The sequence below is a fragment of the Pseudophryne corroboree genome, chromosome 8, assembly GCF_028390025.1.
Source record: "Pseudophryne corroboree isolate aPseCor3 chromosome 8, aPseCor3.hap2, whole genome shotgun sequence".
Taxonomy (NCBI): domain Eukaryota; kingdom Metazoa; phylum Chordata; class Amphibia; order Anura; family Myobatrachidae; genus Pseudophryne; species Pseudophryne corroboree.
In genome coordinates this window covers 351,984,321-351,997,513 of record NC_086451.1, presented here as the reverse complement: position 1 = coordinate 351,997,513, position 13,193 = coordinate 351,984,321, and the positions used below count along the sequence as shown (strand labels likewise).

The following is a 13,193-nucleotide window of genomic DNA, read 5'->3' as shown; positions in this document are numbered from 1 at the left end:
ATTTTTGTTCTTGTTACCACAGTGCATTACCTTACACTTGTCTGTGTTGAAGCGCATTCTCCATTTGGCTGCCCATGCTTCTAATTTAACTAAGTCATTCTGAAGAGACTCTGCATCCTCCTCTGTATTTATAGCCTTACACAATTTGGTATCATCTGCAAAAATTGACACCCTGCTCTCTAGACCTTCTGTTAGGTCGTTAATAAAAATATTGAACAATAGCGGTCCTAATACTGAGCCTTGCGGCACACCACTTAGCACTTCAGTCCAAGTTGAAAAAGATCCATTAACCACAACGCGCTGCTTCCTATTATCTAACCAGTTTTTGACCCAAGTGCATATTGTGCTTCCTAGCCCTGATTCTTGTAGCTTGTAGATAAGTCTCATGTGTGGTACAGTATCGAACGCTTTGGCAAAGTCTAAAAAGATTACATCCACGTCTTTACCCTGATCTAGGTTTGCGCTTACTGTTTCATAAAAGCCAAGTAAGTTGGTTTGACAGGATCTGTCCTTCATAAACCCATGTTGATTCCTTTTAATGACCTTATTGGTTTCAAGGAACTTCTGAATACTATCTCTTAGAATACCTTCCAATACTTTCCCCACTATAGATGTAAGACTAACTGGTCTATAATTACCTGGTTCAGCTTTACTTCCCTTTTTGAATATAGGCACTACTTCCGCTATACGCCAGTCTTTGGGAACCATACCTGATATAACTGAATCCTCAAAGATCAAAGATAGCGGTTTTGCCAGTTCAGAGTGAAGCTCCATTAGAACCCTTGGATGAATACCATCGGGCCCTGGTGATTTATTAATCTTTAAATGTTTTAATCGGTCACAGACTACTTCCTCGCTTAAATAAGTACCTATCAGTGTGATATTCTCATTATTGAGATTGTGTGTCAGTCCCTGAATTGGGTCCTCTCTAGTGAATACTGTTGAAAAAAACTCATTTAGTGTGTCCGCTATGTCATTATCATTTTTGCTTAAGACTCCCAACTTGCCTTTTAAAGGGCCTATATTCTCCTTTTTTAATCTCTTGCTATTAATGTATTTAAAGAATTTTTTGGGATTCGCTTTGCTTTCCTTTGCTACTAGTTTTTCAGTTTCTACTTTAGCCGCTCTTATTTCCTTTTTGCAATTTTTGTTACATTCCTTATAGTGCTGAAATGACTCTGCTTCCCCGTCAGATTTGTATTTTTTAAATGCTCGCCTTTTCTTGCCCATAAGTTCCTTAATCTTTTTGTTAAGCCACATCGGTTTATGATTTTTATTCCCTTTTTTGCTACTCATAGGAATATATTTGAGTGTATTTTTAGCTAGCAGGAATTTTAGTACCTCCCATTTCTCCGTAGTATTTTTTCCTAAAAACAAACCTTCCCATTCAATATCCCTGAAAAATACCCTCATCTTTTCATAATTTGCTTTGCTAAAGTTTAAAGTCCTAGTTGAGCCAGTATAGGGCTGTTTGTAGAAACTGATATTGAATGTGACCATATTGTGGTCGCTGTTTCCTATGGGTTCCCCTACTATAATACCCGATACCAAATCCTGATTGTTTGTTAATTCCAGGTCTAAGATTGCATTGTACCTAGTTGGTTCCTCAATTAGTTGGACTAAGTAGTTATCATTTAGTGTGTTTAAAAACATATTGCCCCTAGCAGTATCACATGAATCGTTTTTCCAGTTTATCTCTGGATAGTTAAAATCTCCCATCACTACTATGTCTCCTACTTCTGCTGCTCTTTCAATTTGCTTTAGTAACAATTCATCATCAGATGCGTTGATACCAGGCAGCCTATAGCATACACCCAATACTAACTTTTTTATTCCTTTTTCCCCGCATGCAATTTCTACCCATAATGTCTCAATGTGGTACGGCTCTCCGTATCTATGTGAAGAGACTGCTTCGATTAGAAAATTTGATTCTCTCTTTGTGCTGTTTGGATTTCACAAACGGGGCTGGCCTGCTCACAAGCAGACTTTGGCCAGATGGATTAGAATGGTGCTTGCACATGCTTATGTGAGGGCTGGTCTATCTGCTCCTGCTCACATTACGGCCCATTCTACTCTGTCTGTTGGACCTTCTTGGGCGGCCCAACGTGGTGCGACCCTTGAACAATTGTGCAAGTCGGCTACGTGGTCCTCAGTGAACACGTTCATAAGAGTCTATGCCTTCGATACTGCCGCTTCCCAGGATGCTTCCTTTTGGACGCCGGGTTCTTGTGCCCGCTACAGTGCGTTCCCTCCCATAAGGAACTGCTTTATGACATCCCCTATGTCTATCCTTGTGGAGCCCAGTGTACCCCGCAGCAGAAAACGAGTTTTATGGTAAGAACTTACCTTTGTTAAAACTCTTTCTGCGAGGTACACTGGGCTCCACAAGGCGCCCACCCTGACGCACTTAGCTTCTTTTGGTTGGTATGGCATTAGCCGCTGACACTACTCCTGTCGTGAGAGTGTGGTGTATGTGGCTACTAACCGTTGTCGTCTCTTTTCCTGCTACTGCATTGGGCTGGTTAACTAAAAACTGAGCTCCTGTGCAGGGAGTCGGGGTTACAGAGGAGGCGGCGCTGTGCATTCTGGGAACAGTCAAAGTTTTGAGCCTGTTGGTGCCTCGGATCAAGATCCTACTCTACACCCCTATGTCTATCCTTGTGGAGCCCAGTGTACCTCGCAGAAAGAGTTTTAACAAAGGTAAGTTCTTACCATAAAACTCGTTTTCCTATGCAATAGTGCAAATAGTATACGAGCAAGCATAATAGTATAGAAACAAACAAGTTGCTTAATCTATTTATAAATAGCAAAAGGTGTGCAAAAAGGGATGGGTTGGGTTACATACCATAAGAGAAAAGAAAAAACACAATCCCTCTGTAATTGTACAGTATGCAACTAAACCTTCAGCATTTTAGCAATGCTTTAGAAGCTACTTTGATTAATCTTATTTTAATGGTAGCATTGGAATGCTGAGAGATTCCGTTTTGCCTGTGTTTCGTGTTATTGCCTGTATCCTGTGATTTGGTATCTCACGCTGTAGCCAGCAGTAATTAAGGATATCGCTCACAGACCTGCTTTTATGAAAAGACCTTATGTGACAGGATTCTTCATGGAGGAGAGGCGAGCAAGTGAAATTGTTTACAATGTATTTTGTAGATGAGGTAAATCTGATGAAAGAAGAGAGATATAAAGCAAATAATTTCCCTTTTCCACTGCCTTCGAAGTCCCAGGTTTCTGAACGCACATCGACCCGGGTGTTTGCTCAGTGGAACATGTTCCACCTGGGTCCAGTGACCCTGGAATCCAACCTGTATCGGCACCGTCATGAGAAAGAGGTCTGTCCTGGGTCTGACCTGGAACTTGTTTGGAACTTGTTTGGAACTTGTTTCAAATCCCAGGTCAGACCCTGGACTTAAATGTAAAAGGGGTATAACCTGGAAGTATTGCTCAAACACAGTCTATGATATAAGTGGCATTAGAGGGAACAGAAAAAGGATATCTTACAAACTACTTTGTACATGTCCAAACATCTTGTGTGTTTACTCGGTTACTTTCCCCATATGCATTAGTCCATTAAAGAATAAATCTTTCAGATACTCCTGAGATGAGGATTGATACTCCTAGCTTGTATGATGTCTGCTTTAGCTGTTTCTATTTATAAATAGTAGGCTTCAATAATTCATTGAGAGCAATTATAAAAAAAAGCCGCTCAAGATTGTACTGGATCCAGGGCCTCTCCTCTTTTAGTTCTGAAACCAGGCTAGTTATAACCTCTGATTCCAGCTCTGTGCGTTGGAACTGTGGGACCACTTGATTTGACTCCTGGTTCCCCATATCTTTGCTGATTACTGCCCCCTATTCCTGTTCTGAGTTTCATAGCAGTCATCATGATCATCATTATCGGGGCGTATTTGCACCACCCTATACTTGGTAAAAAAAATGTTAGTCAGCATATCTTTGTGCTTCGCAAACAGGGCTGCATTCAACTCTGCAGCAGTTTCGTAGTGTTCACCCATCCATGAACCTTCTTCAGAATTACATGTAAATGGAAACCCAAATGCTGATCTGTAGCTGCAGCTTCTACCCCTTGGCTGCAGATCCCCCCATTTGACGTATCTGGGTCTGTTACAGTTGGAGTATGAGTCGAGAAATGGCTTCACTGTGTATTCTGAAAGTGCTAACATTCGCTGTACTGTACACATTGGAAAAGCATTACAGTTAAAGGCCGTTAAGTGAAGATCTTAAGTACCTACATGGATTGAAATATGTAAAATGCGAAGCAGACACAAATGTAAATACAGGTTGAGTATCCCATATCCAAACATTCCGAAATAACACATTTTTTGAGTGAGACTTAAGAAATGACGTTCAGGCTGTGTGCATAAGGTGTGTCTGAAACAGAAATTAATTGTGTGTATGTAAACAAACTTTGTTTAATGCACAAAGTTTTTAAAATTATTGGCTAAAATTACATTCAGGCTGTGTGTATATGAAACATAAATTTATTTTGTGCTTAGACTTGGGTCCCATCACCATGATATCTCATTATGTTATGCAATTATTCAAAAATACAGAAAAATCCGTTATCCAAAATACTTCTGGTCCCAAGCATTTTGGATATGGGATACTCAACCGGTATATTTGTTCTTCAGGGTCCATGGTCTCCACAGGGATAACCTTGGGTATGGCTGATGGAGACCAGGACTGTCACTGAACACCATAAGCTTGTGAGCCTCCTAGGATGCACTGGGCTCCTCTCCCCTCATAATCCGCCCCCATGCTCAGACACTTCAGTTTTTTTCAGTGCCAGTAGGAGCTGGTCACCACTGAACAGGACACCCAGAACTGCACTGGACACATATGGAGGACAGGTAAGGCGGGTTCCCACTTGCGGGACGCGCGCATTGTGCAGTTCTTTGCTGCCGGTCTCGGGTGACGGACTGGCATCACTGACGTGCTCCCAGATAATGGTGCGCCCTGTGGACGCACTAGACCACCAGGGCTTATGTATATGTAATACCTGTAACATGGAGGTTTTACCTCTGGATTTATCACAGGATGATCAGTGCGCAGCTTGTCTGGTGCCTCCGAGCATGTTCCAGTACAAGAGTCTCCATGGGCTTCTTTTTCTTTTATACTGGCAAAGATGGTTGACCATATTGCTACCCCACCTGTGGCTCCCCCTACAACATCCAGTACAACCCACAATGGCTACCCCTATGGGCTTCCAGCAGCCATTACAGCCTGTTTATCAGACTATTGCAGCCCGACCCGTTCCTCCTCCTTGGACACTGTATAGAGTCTGGCTGCTTCCTCTGCTGCATTTCAGCACTTAGGGCCTAATTCAAGGTTGATTGAAAAAGCAAAATCTTCCTCTAATGGGCAAAACCATGTGCACTGCAGGGAGGTCAGATGTAACATGTGCAGAGAGAGTTAGAGTTGGGTGGGTTATATTTTTTCTGTGCAGGGTAAATGCTGGCTGCTTTATTTTTACACTGCAATTTAGATTTCAGTTTGAACACACCCCACCCAAATCTAACTCTCTGCACATGTTATATCTGCCCTACCTGCAGTGCACATGGTTTTGCCCATTAGAGGAAGATTTTGCTTTTGCAATCAACCTTGAATTAGGCCCTTAGTACAGGGCCAGGTAGCACTGCCTGCACCTACTGCCACAAAACATACTGTGCCTTCCTCACAGTCTACGCCACTCTCTAATTATGAAGAATCATCTGCTCCTGCAGATCAAGCTGAGATTTCTGATACAGAATACCTCTCAGGGGACGAGGAGGTAAACCCCAAATTTCATGTGGCTGCATTATTTAGGGAAGTTAAATTCTCACTTCAACTAGAAAACACTGAACCAGCCCCTATGACTAAGGATCCTCTGCGCAAGCGCCAGAAGTAGTAGCAGCTGAGTTTTCCCACTCAGATCACTTCTCGGAAGCTAGGAATAAGGCTTGGAAAACTCCTAATTAGAAATTTAGGGTTCCTAAAAGGCTCAAAATGGGGAAATCCACCTCCGGTATATGCTCATGTGACACATTTAATTAAAAGTTCCATCCTCCCTATCCCGACTGCATCCACGCTTAAGGAACTGTTGGATAGACAACTGGATGCGTTTCTTAAATCTTTGTACTCCATTACAGGAGCCACAGGCAGACTGATAACGGCTACAGCCTGGTTGACTAAAGCCATAGAAACTTGGACTGACAACCTTTGAACACAGTTTCACGTCTGAGCCTACCACAGAACAATTGTCTCTTATTGCCAGTATTAGGGATGCAGCCTATTACAATGGTGAAGTTGCTTGGGATTCTGTTATCCTCCAAAGCTTACGCTATTTCCATTGCAGTACGCCGCATAGTGTAGCTCTGTGCCTGGAAAGTGGATTTGGACGCCAAGAAGGCCCTGGAAGCTCTACCGTACATGTTCGATTTCCTGTTTGGACTGAAACTGGACAAGATTGTCAAAACTGTCAACCTCCAAGACGGCTTGCCTACCTTTGGCTTCCTCAGTGAGGCCTCGGACTTTGTCCTTTCGGTCTTTTCATCCACAAGGCAAGTCCAAGGGTCAGACCTTTCCAAGAATATCTCACACAGTCAAGGCCTCCAAACCCAAAACCAAGCAGGCCTGGGCAGCTAGTCGTCCAACTACCAACCCAGAGGATAAACCGGCAGCTTGACAGGACGGGCCTCCCCCTAGGGGATCCCAGGGTGTAAGCCGACTTCTTCAATTCACCCATGCATGGTTTCAAACCACTACAGACGCCTGGGTACAAGAAGTGGTCTCTCACAAGTACGCTCTCTCCTTTCTGAAGAGTCCCCCCAGATAGTACTTTCCTACCACGGCATTGAAAGACCCTGGCAAAGTGCAGGCGCTGAAGGAAGTCATTCTCTACTTGCTACGGTCTGGTGTCCTTAACCCTGTTCCACGGTCTCAACAGGACCAGGGATTCTATTCTACGCTCTTTTTGGTTCAGAAACCAAATGGGTCATACCGTCCCATTCTGAATCTGAAGTTGCTCAACAAATACCTCAAGGTACCCAAATTCCGTCTATCCGTTCCATTGTCCTGGCTATGCAACCTAGGGATTATATGGTCTCCCTAGATATACAGGATGCATACCTCCATGAACCTATAGCACCCTGTCATCAACAATATCTCCACTTTGCCGTGCTACGGCAGCATTTCCAGTTCCAGGCCCTGCATTTCGAGCTGTCCACTGCACCCAGGGTGTTCACCAAGCTCCTGGCAGTGATAGCGGCTCACCTTCGGCGACATGTAATTCACATACTCCCTAACTTAGACGACCTCCTCCTTCTGGCGCAGTCTCCAGAGGTGCTGTACCATAACCTACAGGAGACAATGTAATTTCTGCAGAGTCACGGATGGTTGATCAATTGGGCCAAATCCTCACTCATCCCATCTCAGAGGATGCTTCACCCCGGTGCACTACTGGATGCCCACATACAACGCATCTTCCTACTCTGGACAAGGTGGCAGTAGTACAGTTGCGCATCCACAATCTACTTCACATGCAAAGGGTCTCGATCCATTCGGCAATGCAGACCCTAGGTTTCATGGTATACACCTTCCATGTGGTGGAATTTGCCCAATTTCACTCCAGGCATCTACAGCACCTGATACTCTCCAGATGGAATGGTCTGCCACAACAGATCTAAGTTCAGACATTGATTCAGCCGCTGGATGTTCGGGCGTCCCTTTCATGGTGGCTACACACATCCAACTTGGACAAGGGGCGACCATTCTGGATTCCTTACTGGACGCTTCTTACCATAACTGCCAGTCTCTGGATGTGTGGGACTGTCAATGGCAGTCACTCCTTTCAGGGTCACTGGTCTCTGACGGAAACAGAACTCCTGATCAACGTCCTGGAACTCGGGCAGTACCGGGCCCTTCAAATGGCTCAGGACCTTCTACAGGGCTCTTCGGTACAAATCCAGTCAGACAACACCTCGGCAGTGGCTTATATAAAACTAGGATTCTCACCTGGGTGGAACTACATCTTCCAGACGTCTCCGCATTATACATTCCATAAGTCCTCAACTGGGAAGCAGAATTTCTCAGTCGACAGGATGTTTGCGCTATTGGTTCACGGATCATCAATGTCTCTTCATAGACGAGCCCTTACCTAGAAACATAGAATTTGACGGCAGATAAGAACCACTTGGCCCATCTAGTCTGCCCCTTTTTTTTATCCTTTAGGCAATCTCAACCCTGTTTGAACCTTAATTCTTTGTAAGGATATTCATATGCCTATCCCAAGCATGTTTAAATTGCTCTACAGTCTTATCCTCTACCACCTCTGATGGTAGGCTATTCCACTTATCCACTACCCTTTCTGTGAAGTAATTTTTTCTTAAATTTCCCCTGAACCTCCCCCACCTCAAGTCTCATTGTATGTCCTCGAGTTCTAATACTTCTCTTCCTTTGAAGAATGTTTCCCTCCTGAACTTTGTTAAGACCCTTGATATATTTGAAAGTTTCTATCATGTCCCCCCTTTCCCTTCTCTCCTCCAAACTATACATATTAAGACTTTTTAGCCTTTCCGGGTAAGTTTTGTGATGTAGGCCATGCACCATTTTAGTTGCTCTTCTTTGTACACTCTCTAATGTATTTATATCCTTTGGAGATATGGTCTCCAGAACTGGACACAGTATTCCAGATGGGGCCGTACCAATGACCTATACAGTGGCATTATCACTTCTTTTTTCCTGCTACTGATTCCTCTACCTATGCAACCAAGCATCTGACTTGCCTTTCTCATTGCTTTGTTGCATTGCTTTCCTGCCTTCAAGTCACTTGAAATAGTGACTCCTAAATCCCTTTCCTCCTCAGTAGTTTCCATTATAGTACCCTTGATACTATATTTAGCCTTTGGGTTTTTGAGACCCAAGTGCATGATTTTGCATTTTTTAGCATTAAACTGTATTTGCCACGTTCTTGACCATTTCTCAAGCCTAGCTAGGTCATCAATCATTTGTTTCTCTGACGTCCTAGTGGATGCTGGGAACTCCGTAAGGACCATGGGGAATAGCGGCTCCGCAGGAGACTGGGCACAAAAGTAAAGCTTTAGGACTACCTGGTGTGCACTGGCTCCTCCCCCTATGACCCTCCTCCAAGCCTCAGATTTTTGTGCCCGAACGAGAAGGGTGCACACTAGGGGCTCTCCTGAGCTGCTTAGTGAAAAGTTTAGTTTTAGGTTTTTTATTTTCAGTGAGACCTGCTGGCAACAGGCTCACTGCATCGAGGGACTAAGGGGAGAAGAAGCGAACTCACCTGCGTGCAGAGTGGATTGGGCTTCTTAGGCTACTGGACACCATTAGCTCCAGAGGGATCGAACACAGGCCCAGCCATGGAGTCCGGTCCCAGAGCCGCGCCACCGGCCCCCTTACAGAGCCAGAAGTAAGAAGAGGTCCGGAAAATCGGCGGCAGAAGACATCCTGTCTTCACCAAGGTAGCGCACAGCACTGCAGCTGTGCGCCATTGCTCCTCAGCACACTTCACACTTCGGTCACTGAGGGTGCAGGGCGCTAGGGGGGGGGGCGCCCTGAGCAGCAATAAAAACACCTTGGCTGGCGAAAATACATCACATATAGCCCCCAGGGCTATATGGATGAATTTTAACCCCTGCCAGATTACACTGAAAAACGGGAGAAAAGGCCGCCGAGAAAGGGGCGGAGCCTATCTCCTCAGCACACTGGCGCCATTTTCCCCCACAGCTCCGTTGGAGGGAAGCTCCCTGGCTCTCCCCTGCAGTCACTACACTACAGAAAGGGTTAAAAAAGAGAGGGGGGCACTAATTAGGCGCAGTATAAACAATACAGCAGCTATAAGGGGAAAAACACTTATATAAGGTTATCCCTGTATATATATATAGCGCTCTGGTGTGTGCTGGCAAACTCTCCCTCTGTCTCCCCAAAGGGCTAGTGGGGTCCTGTCCTCTATCAGAGCATTCCCTGTGTGTGTGCTGTGTGTCGGTACGTTTGTGTCGACATGTATGAGGAGGAAAATGATGTGGAGGCGGAGCAGATTGCCTGTAATAGGGATGTCACCCCCTAGGGGGTCGACACCTGAGTGGATGAACTGTTGGAAGGAATTACATGACAGTGTCAGCTCTTTACAAAAGACAGTGATTGACATGAGACAGCCGGCTACTCAGCTTGTGCCTGTCCAGACGTCTCATAGGCCGTCAGGGGCTCTAAAGCGCCCGTTACCTCAGATGGCAAATACAGACGCCGACACGGATACTGACTCCAGTGTCGACGGTGAAGAGACAAATATGACTTCCAGTAGGGCCACACGTTACATGATTGAGGCAATGAAAAATGTTTTACACATTTCTGATAATACGAGTACCACCAATAGGGGTATTATGTTCGGTGAGGAAAAACTACCTGTAGTTTTCCTGAATCTGAGAAATTAAATGAGGTGTGTGATGAAGCGTGGGTTTCCCCCGATAAAAAAAACTGATAATTTCTAAACAGTTATTGGCATTATATCCTTTCCCGCCAGAGGTTAGTGTGCGTTGGGAAACACCCCCTAGGGTTGATAAAGTGCTCACACGCTTGTCAAAACAGGGGCTCTACCCTCTCCTGAGATGGCCGCCCTTAAGGATCCGGCTGATAGAAAGCAGGAGGGTATCCTAAAATGTATTTACACAACATACTGGTGTTATACTGCGACCAGCAATCGCCTCAGCCTGGATGTGCAGTGCTGGGTTGGCGTGGTCGGATTCCCTGACTGAAAATATTGATACCCTAGATAGGGACAGTATATTATTGCCTATAGAGCATTTAAAAGATGCATTTCTATATATGTGTGATGCACAGTGGGATATTTGTCGACTGGCATCAAGAGTAAGTGCGCTGTCCATTTCTGCCAGAGGGTTATGGACACGACAGTGGTCAGGTGATGCGGATTCCAAATGGCATATGGAAGTATTGCCTTATAAAGGGGAGGAGTTATTTGGGGTCGGTCTTTCAGACCTGGTGGCCACGGCAACAGCTGGGAAATCCACGTTTTTACCCCAGGTCGCCTCTCAACATAAGAAGACGCCGTATTATCAGACGCAGTCCTTTCGTTCCCATAAGGGCAAGTGGGCAAAAGGTTCCTCATTTCTGCCCCGTGACAGAGGGAGAGGAAAAAGGCTGCAGAAATCAGCCAGTTCCCAGGAACAGAAGCCCTCCCCCGCCTCTGCCAAGCCCTCAGCATGACGCTGGGGCTTTACAAGCAGACAGGGAGGCAGTTTTGGAAGCCATTCACAAGCTGTATTCCCAGCAGGTGATAATCAAGGTACCCCTCCTGCAACAGGGAAAGGGGTATTATTCCACACTGTTGTGGTACCGAAGCCGGACGGCTCGGTGAGACCGATTTTAAATCTAAAATCTTTGAACACTTACATACAGAGGTTCAAATTCAAGAGAAGGGGACTACATGGTGTCTCTGGACATCAAGGATGCTTACCTTCATGTCCCAATTTACCCTTCTCACCAAGGGTACCTCAGGTTTGTGGTACAGAACTGTCACTATCAGTTTCAGACGCTGCCGTTGGATGGTCCACGGCACCCCGGGTCTTTACCAAGGTAATGGCCGAAATGATGATACTCCTTCGAAGGAAGGGAGTTTTAGTTATCCCTTACTTGGACGATCTCCTGATAAGGGTAAGATCCAGGGAACAGTTGGAGGTCGGTGTAGCACTATCTCAGGTAGTGTTGCGACAGCACGGTTGGATTCTCAATATTCCAAAATCGCAGCTGGTTCCGACGACTCGTTTTCTGTTCCTAGGGATGATTCTGGACACAGTCCAGAAAAAGGTGTTTCTCCCGGAGGAGAAAGCCAGGGAGTTATCCGAGCTAGTCAGGAACCTCCTAAAACTGAGCCAAGTCTCAGTGCATCAATGCACAAGGGTTCTGGGAAAAATGGTGGCTTCCTACGAAGCAAGCCCATTCGGCAGATTCCACGCAAGAACTTTCCAGTGGGACCTGCTGGACAAATGGTCGGGGTTGCATCTTCAGATGCATCAGCGGATAACCCGGTCACCAAGGACAAGGGTGTCCCTCCTGTGGTGGTTGCAGAGTGCTCATCTTCTAGAGGGCCGCAGATTCGGCATTCAGGACTGGGTCCTGGTGACCACGGATGCCAGCCTGCGAGGCTGGGGAGCAGTCACACAGGGAAGAAATTTCCAGGGCTTATGGTCAAGCCTGGAGACATCACTTCACATAAATATCCTGGTGCTAAGAGCCATTTACAATGCTCTAAGCTTAGCAAGACCTCTGCTTCAAGGTCAGCCGGGTTGATCCAGTCGGACAACATCACGGCAGTCACCCACGTAAACAGACAGGGTGGCACAAGAAGCAGTCAATGGCAGAAGCTGCAAGGATTCTTCGCTGGGCGGAAAATTATGTGATAGCACTGTCAGCAGTATTCATTCCGGGAGTGGACAACTGGGAAGCAGACTTCCTCAGCAGACACGACCTCCACCCGGGAGAATGGGGACTTCACCCAGAAGTCTTCCACATGATTATAAACCGTTGGGTAAAACCAAAGGTGGACATGATGGCGTCCCGCCTCAACAAAAAACTCGACAGGTATTGCGCCAGGTCAAGGGACCCTCAGGCAATAGCTGTAGACGCTCTGGTAACACCGTGGGTGTACCAGTCAGTGTATGTTTTCCCTCCTCTGCCTCTCATACCCAAGGTACTGAGAATTATAAGATGGAGAGGAGTAAGCACTATATTCGTGGCTCCGGATTGGCCAAGAAGGACTTGGTACCCGGAACTTCAAGAGAGGCTCAAGGAGGATCCGTGGCCTCTACCTCTAAGAAGGGACCTGCTCCAGCAAGGACCCTGTCTGTTCCAAGACTTACCGCGGCTGCGTTTGACGGCATGGCGGTTGAACGCCGGATCCTGAAGAAAAAAGGCATTCCGGATGAAGTCATCCCTATCCTGATCAAAGCCAGGAAGGATGTAACCGCAAAACATTATCACCGCATTTGGCGAAAATATGTTGCGTGGTGCGAGGCCAGTAAGGCCCGACGGAGGAATTTCAACTGGGTCGATTCCTACATTTCTTGCAAACAGGAGTGTCTATGGACCTGAAATTGGGGTCCATTAAGGTTAAAATTTCGGCCCTGTCAATTTTCTTCCAGAAAGAACTAGCTTCAGTC

General features: G+C 45.9%; 1 protein-coding gene across 2 annotated transcripts in view; it reads left to right on the top strand.

The window, feature by feature from the left end:
- The window catches only part of DOCK11 (dedicator of cytokinesis 11), a 981,167-nt gene that overhangs the window by 755,734 nt on the left and 212,240 nt on the right, over positions 1-13,193 (top strand). The gene's annotated exons all lie outside the window — the stretch shown is intronic.